The sequence below is a fragment of the Elephantulus edwardii genome, unplaced genomic scaffold (genome assembly GCF_000299155.1).
Source record: "Elephantulus edwardii isolate Elephantulus edwardi_28Jun2011 unplaced genomic scaffold, EleEdw1.0 scaffold00118, whole genome shotgun sequence".
NCBI lineage: Eukaryota > Metazoa > Chordata > Mammalia > Macroscelidea > Macroscelididae > Elephantulus > Elephantulus edwardii.
The window spans coordinates 10,254,990-10,262,634 of record NW_006399868.1 but is presented as its reverse complement, the minus strand read 5'-3'; positions in this window follow the sequence as shown (position 1 = coordinate 10,262,634).

Sequence of the window (7,645 nt, the reverse complement as noted above, 5' to 3'; positions counted from 1 at the left end):
TCCTCTCACGTGTTTTGGTCATTTAATTATGCTTGGAAAGGTGGAGAGTCAAAGGAAGGAAGACCCTCAAAGAGATGAGTTGATGCCGTGATGGCAACAAGGAGCTCGAACTCTGTAGAAACTGTGAGGATGGCGCAGGGTTGATATCTGATCTGGTGGACAAGGTGGTGTGAGTCCGTATCCATACAAAGATGACTACAACAGCAACAACAACATGCGGGGATATGTGTTACAATTCTTATAAATCATCTGCACAAAATATGAAAAAGAACCTGATTAACTCACACCAATATATATACACACACATATATATTTATCTTTCCCTATATCTCAAGTTGTTGTTGTTGTTGTGTACTGTTGAGTTGGAATCGACCCATAATTGATCCTCTGGTGCGTTTCCAGAGGCAGCTAATCACACAGGAGGAGATGGCCTGTCCTTCTGTAGAGCAGCTGGTGGCCTCGAACTGCAGATGGATGGATGGATGGATGGATAGATAGATAGATATAGAGATAGAGATATGTGTGTACAAAGTACATATAGACTTAATACTTTGTAGATATGAGGATACTGTAATAATTTCTAGAGGTAATTTACTTTCCTATTTTTTGTTTTTGTTCTCACCACTCTGTGGACATACATGAAGAAAAATGCAAAAGCTTCCTAAGGCTTTGTGTTCTGTTGTGACAGGATTGAGTATGTTTTTTAGACGTTGTTTCATTTAAACGATAACCTAGTAGATTCATTTGGAGCAGGGCCTTTTCATCAAACCTAGTTGGACCTTTGGGAAATAAATTTCTGAGTTTCTCTTGTGTTTTGAATAATTTTGTTTCCTTGCCCTCTCTCAGCTTCTAACTTGGTTGCTGTTTTAAAATAATTAAGGTTGGTGATTTTTCTGACATGCCTGTGATATATTCTTTAGAAAACATTATTATAAAATCAATGTATCTAAGAGAAGAAGATGAAAAATAACTAAGAAAAAGTAAACTTCAAAAGACTTTCACAGAGTGTGACTGTATTTTTACCATGAATTGCTTCCTACGTATCATGAGTGGCCATCTGATACTTTGTTTTTGTTGTTAGATGTCATCAACTTTAGTATGACTCATAGCGAACCTATGAACATCAGATCTGAACCCTGTCCTATCCTGTGCTGTCCTTATCATCTCTGCCACATTAAAGCTTATAGTCACGGTGTCAATCTATCTCATTGAGGATCTTCCCCTCCTTTGTTCACCCTCCACTTTTCTGAGTATGATGCCTTTTCCTGCCCCTCCTAACAACATGCCCAAATTATGTGAAATGGTTTCGCTACCCTTCCCTCTAAGGACCACCCTGGCTATACTCTCTCTAAGACATATTTGTTCATTCTCTTGGAAGACCATGGGATACTTAGTGCCCATCACCAGCACCGTAACTCATGCTGTTGTTGTTGTTAGATGCCATTGAATTGAGTACAACTCATAGCGACCCTACAAACAACTGATTTGAATCATTTCCTATCCCGTGCCATCCTCACAGTCTCTGACACACTCAAGCCCATTGTTAAAGTCACAACCCACCTCGTTGAGAGTCTTCCTATCCTTTGCCATCCCTCCACCTTCCAAAAAATAATGTTCTTCTTCAAGGGGTATGTTGTAGCAACATACCCCAAATATCTGAGATGAAGCCTCGTCTTTCCTCCAAGGGGCACTCTGGCTGCACCTTCTCCAGGACATACCTGTTTGTTCTTGCAGCGGTCTACGGATATGCAGCACTCTTCTCTAACACCACAGCTCAAAGGCATCAAAAATGGTGAGGAAAGATTTGCACGTGGAAACATTCTTGGATGATTGCCAAAGATGAGAAAGGATGGGTTGTTGTTAGGTGCTCTTGAGTCCACGTCAATTCATAAGCATTCTATGAACAACAAATTAAACTTCGTCTTATACCATACCAACCTCATAATCTCCATCATGCTCAAGCCTATTTTGAAGTCACTATGTCAAACCATCTCATTTATGGTCTTTCTTCCCTTTGCTGACCCTCGACTTTTATTAACATAGTGTCTTTTTCCAAGGTGTGGAGCCTCCTGACATTCCCAAAGTATATGAGATGGTTTTCCCTATCCTTGTCTCTAAGGAGCATCATGGTGATACTTTCTCCAAAACAAATTTGTTCTCTTCACCAACACCACAGGTCAAAAGCACCAATAATTCTTTGACTTTCTTATTCATTGTCTGAGAAGAGAAAGGGGAATAAAATTAATGAATTGCTAAGTTAAGTGAATTCTCCCAATCTTTCCCAAAGCCACTACTTTTCTTGCCCCTTGCAAGTGGTCTAGTAGGTGAGAAATTATAGATGAGTAGCTGGTGAATCATTTACTTGAGGATGTCTGAAAACTGTTGCTTTGTAGAACTATCTAATGGCCACAGGAGGCCACTGTGGCTGCTATTACGGATCCCTGGTAACAGCCCACCACACAGAATGATAGAGGTGGAATTTTCTTCTACATGTTGTCCCAGGTCATGAATACTCACTGTGCAAATGATTTCCAAGAAGCCTGTTACATTAAACATTAATGACACATTCAGCGGTTCACATAAATAAGTGAATGCTACTTTGCAACATGCGTCAATACATTATTATTCTTACTCGTTGATGTCATTATGTTAAATGTGATTTACTTTTCTGGACGTCTCTCTTTAATAACATTTTATGCATAAAAAGATATACTGGATACTATTTACTATGACAAACATTTGACTGACATTAGATACAAACTATTCATGACTGTTCTGAATTAATGTACAAATCTGACTCAAAGGCAGTCATAGGATTAGAAATTGTTAGGAATTCAGAGATTGTCTGTACTGTTCTATTGTCCTCAACATAGACTCCTCCAGCACTTGCTTAAGCCACTTGTATTATAAAACATGTAACTGTATCTGCATTGTGACCTCTGGGTTGTAAACCCTCCAGTCTTATTTGTTCTTACATTGCTTCAAGGATACATCACATAAAGGACCACAGTAGCTATTGTTTATTGAGTATAGTTTCTGTGCAAGGAATTGTACTGTTACTCGAAATGACGTATTATGTAATGCATTAAATATGCTTTTGTTTTATACATGAGAGAGTCAACTTACAAGGAAGTTAGGACTATAATCCCAAATTTGATTCTACTCAGTTATTCATGCATTTAAAAATTTATGGAGTAATTATTTTGTGGCAAGACCTGACCTGGTTCCAGGGAATGTATTCTTGCCTTCAGGGAGCCTCCAATGTTATGATAGGATGAAAGTCCAAACTCAGAACCTCCAGGCACAGTGACCATGCTCTTGACAAACATCTGGACAACGTCTCTTGCAGTGCAAGAATGCTTGCAGTATCCTTTGAAGACAATTGTGTTTAAAGCAAGTCTGTAAAAAACAACTAGAGGGCACTAGTTGAAAAGGATGTCTGCAGTAAGCCTGCCTATAGCATGTTTCAGAGTTTGAACTTCAGATGGTAACAGTTTCCAGCAAAGACTTGGGACATCTATGTGACATACATAACGAGATAAGGTTTTAGGAGAACAGGGGTGGAGCCAGGTGAAAGATTGATTAGGCAGTAGAGAGATTGGGAGGCAAAGTCTGGGACTGTTGAGATGCTTGAAGACAACAGATAATGAGGTTACCATCAGGAACAACTGATTCATTAACCTAATATATCCAAATTTCAAAATATTTCACTCATTCTGTGATTGGCGTGAAAACTTACTTATTTTTGGGTTTCAAGAAATACAGCTTTTAAAACCTTGGAATTTTCTGAGTAGAGGTGGGGGATAGCGCTTCTCCTTGAAAGGACAGAAATGGCTTTTCTTTCATCTCTCGTTTGTATTAGTTTGAGCCAGTTATGCTCTTGAGCTTTATTGATTGATTAATAACATATTCCAGCCATATATGAATAAAGTGCTTGACTAAGATGAAATATTAAATTATCATAGTTTTCTTATCATCAATCACATTTTTCTTTCAAGTGTGAACAAGACAACGTACTTAGCTCTGGATACTCTCTCTCCATAAAGCAAAATTAGCTTGTCAATTAGTAAGTAGCTATGATAAGATGATGTCAGTAATTAAATAAATAGCTGAAACTGGAGATAAGCATAATATTAATTCAGAAAGTGTATTTTAACACTGTCAAAATCATTAATCAGATGCTGATATTATTCCTTAAAATACATATGTAAGGGCTTGCCAGAGCCTATTTCAACTGGATCTATAATTCATCATTTAATGCCCGAGTTCGCACAGCTTTGGATTGTGCTTCATGAATGAATTTAAGAAAGATATTTGTAGCCTCATTGTTGGTGAGGATTTTCAAGACATTTGGGGTAAGACAGGGCTGTCAGATCTGATGAGGGATGAAGGTTGGCAAGTGAAGATCACTCGCTTGACTCATTGCTTTTGAGTTTGAACTGATTCCTAGCTGGCTCTCCAGCAAGTTTTCAGAGTCTGTAAATAGTGCAGAAGCAGGTTGTCTTTTCCTCTAGGGGAGGAGGTCATGGCTTTGACTGACCCACTTTGGGCTGGCAACACAACATTGTAGTCATTGGGTCACCCCAACTTCTAACCCAAGGTTTGCATAGCAAGTTGGACTCTATCAGTGCTTCTGCGCTGGGGACTTACTGGTAAGGAATTGCATTGCTAACACAAAGATGTTGTTGTTGTTGTTATGTGCCGTCGAGTCGCTTGCGACTCATAGCGACCCTATGTACAACAGCCCTAAACTCTTCTCTGTCCTGTGCCAATCGCACTGTCTCTGACACACCCATCCCAAATACCCCAGTCACTGATACACGCTTCAAATTCACCAGCTAGCTGCTTTGTGGGAGAAAAATCAGCAATCAGCTCCTGTGAGATTTACTGCTCCCAGAAGCCCACTGGATGGTCAGCTCTGGGTTGGTTCCAACTCTATGGTACACATAAGAATAACAACCACAATAACACTCTTTCCTAGGGGGCGACTAAGAGCAGAGTGACTCCACACTAGTGAGTTTTCGCTTATCCCCAGCAGTGCTGACGGGTGGGGAGCAGAGAGAAGAGCCCTGGGAGTGCGATGAGGACACACTCAGCTGCTCACCACAGTGTTGATGGTTCAAACCCTCTGGCTGTTGTATAAGGAACGATATCAGGACAGAATACAGACAGTCTGTCTTGTGCAGACTGCAGCCTGGAAGCCCTGTGGGACAGTCCTACTCTGTCCTGGGGGGTCATGCTGAGTCAGCAGGGACGGAGAGCTTAGGGTATAGAGCTCAGTTCTACACTCTTTTTATCAAGTAAACAATTCTTGAACATATCTTCTACATCTGAAATAATACTAAAAAACCCTAATGCTCAAAAAATTAATGTCAGCAAAGTTTCTTATTTTAAAAAGAAAATATTTAAAGAAAATACACTATCTCTTGACCATGTAATTTTTCAATGGCCACATATGAAAGTCGGAAAAAGTTGGAGTGAAGAGGACTGAAGAGGAGTGTCTGCCTTTGTACTATGATGCTGGCAAAGAACATTAACTGTGCCACGGACGGCCAGAACAGACACAATGATCTTAGAAGAGGTGCAAGCACACCTCTCCTTAGAAAGACAGCATGACTTCACCTCACACGCTTTGAGTTCGTTAGAAAGAAGGATAGCACTGGAGAAGGACATCCTATTTTTTGAAGGAGAGAGTTAGCAAAAAAAGAGGAGAGACCTCAACAAGGTAGATTGACACGTTGGCTACAAGAATGGGCCCAAGACTAAGAGAAGGTTGAGAAGAGGCTGGAGAACCTGGTGGTGGTATGATCTGTGTGCATCACAGGGTCCCTCTGGTTTGGCACTGACTCGATGGCATCTAACACCAATAACAGCTGTCCATATTCTATGAACACAGAAAATCAGATAATCTTGCTTCAAAATGATCATTTGCAAATCTAAGGAAATTAAATGAAGTGCATATAATTTGGATTAATATCGTATAGTTTGAACCAACAGCTGAACCAAAACAAATGATAAATTCATTTTAGGTTTGTATATGCCCCCTCACATCCAATTCAGCTGTCGTAAATAGTATCTGAGTTGATCTCTTCCCATAAGAATGCAGATACGGGTAAGTTTAGATATTTCTGGTTGCTAGGAAACAGAAATGCCAGTTTGGAAGAAGAAGAAGAAGAAAAATAAAAGAGCAGCCTCTTCCCTAAAGAAGTTTGCAAAGTATCTAATCACGTTGTTAGCATGCGTGTGTCACCAAGGTCCTCCTCAGGAAAAGTACCCCACCAGTTCTGAGCATGGATGAGTATCGGTTGTTCTCAGGACTGTGAAGATCTTCCTTTAAGAAAGACGCTATTTTAATGCAGTCTGTACGTTTGCTTGCTTGGTATTTCAATGAGGATCGTTTGCACCCAGCGTGGACATCTGGATGGTTTGGATTAATTTCAGATGTGAAAGGATCTGCTATTACGTGTTTGAGTAAAGTGGAAGACGCAATTGCAGGTTGTAGACGCTGTGTTCTCTGGGTCCCCAGGACGGAAAACAGCAACAAATCAATAGATGCTCAGATGGGAGGAGAATGAATGGCGTTCACAGAACAGAGGACTGTGAATCAGGAGATGTCCCTGTTGCAATCCAACCTGCCAGCCAGCTGAGTGTCCTCCCAGTGTCACTTCAATGTCTTCAGTCTCAATTATTTGTTTTTGTTTGACTAGTGGAAGGCTCTCTGTGTGAGTGGAATACGTGTGTTTATCTGTGTGGTGTGTATCTGTGGTGAATGTACAGTATATAAATATTTTTATGTATGTGTGGCTGGTACGTAGATTTGTGCATAGTATAGGTTTTTGATGTGTTTATGAATGTGTGTAGGGTATGTGTACAGGTATGTTGCTGTGTGATGTGGATGAACAAGGAATGTGTGTATCTCTGGTGTGGTGTGGTGTATGTATGTGTCCGTGGTTTGTGTGTGTATGGTGTGTATGCATGTGTCTCTGTGTGTGTGATGTGTTGAAGTATCTATGGAGAGATGTAGAGCTGTGTAGAATGTGTGTTTATATGGGATCTCTGTGTATGTGTATGTATAAGGTAGAGTATATATGTTTGTTTGTGTGAGGTATATACATATGTGTTTATGTTCAGTGTGTATGTATAGATCTTTGTGTGTGCTGTATATGTGGAGTAAAACATCTAAGCACAAGAGAATATACAACATATTCTATTTCTATAAAATATAAGCACAAACTAAATAAACCTTTTAGGATGAGATTTTTCATGGTGGGAGATAAAAAACTGGACGGTGATTGACAAGGACCACGAGGACTTGTGGGGGCTGGAGGAGTTTTATTTTATACGGGTGCTGGTTTGCCTCACGGTGTAATGTAACACTAAAACTATTTTCAAAGAATAACTTGTTACTTGTCCTTCCTTTAATTCTAGCTCAGGACAACTGTATGTGTAGAAAATAGAACTGCTTCACAGGGTCTTCAAGACAGAGGTCTCTGCATAAAGGACTAAATATTTATCCTTACACAAGACAGTTCCTGCCATAAACACCCTTCTGGGTCTTAAGGAGGTGTGGTGTTCAGAATGTATAGTTCAGAAAGGCTTTTCTAGACATCAGTTTTTATCAAGTGAGTGGGAAGGAACTAAAATA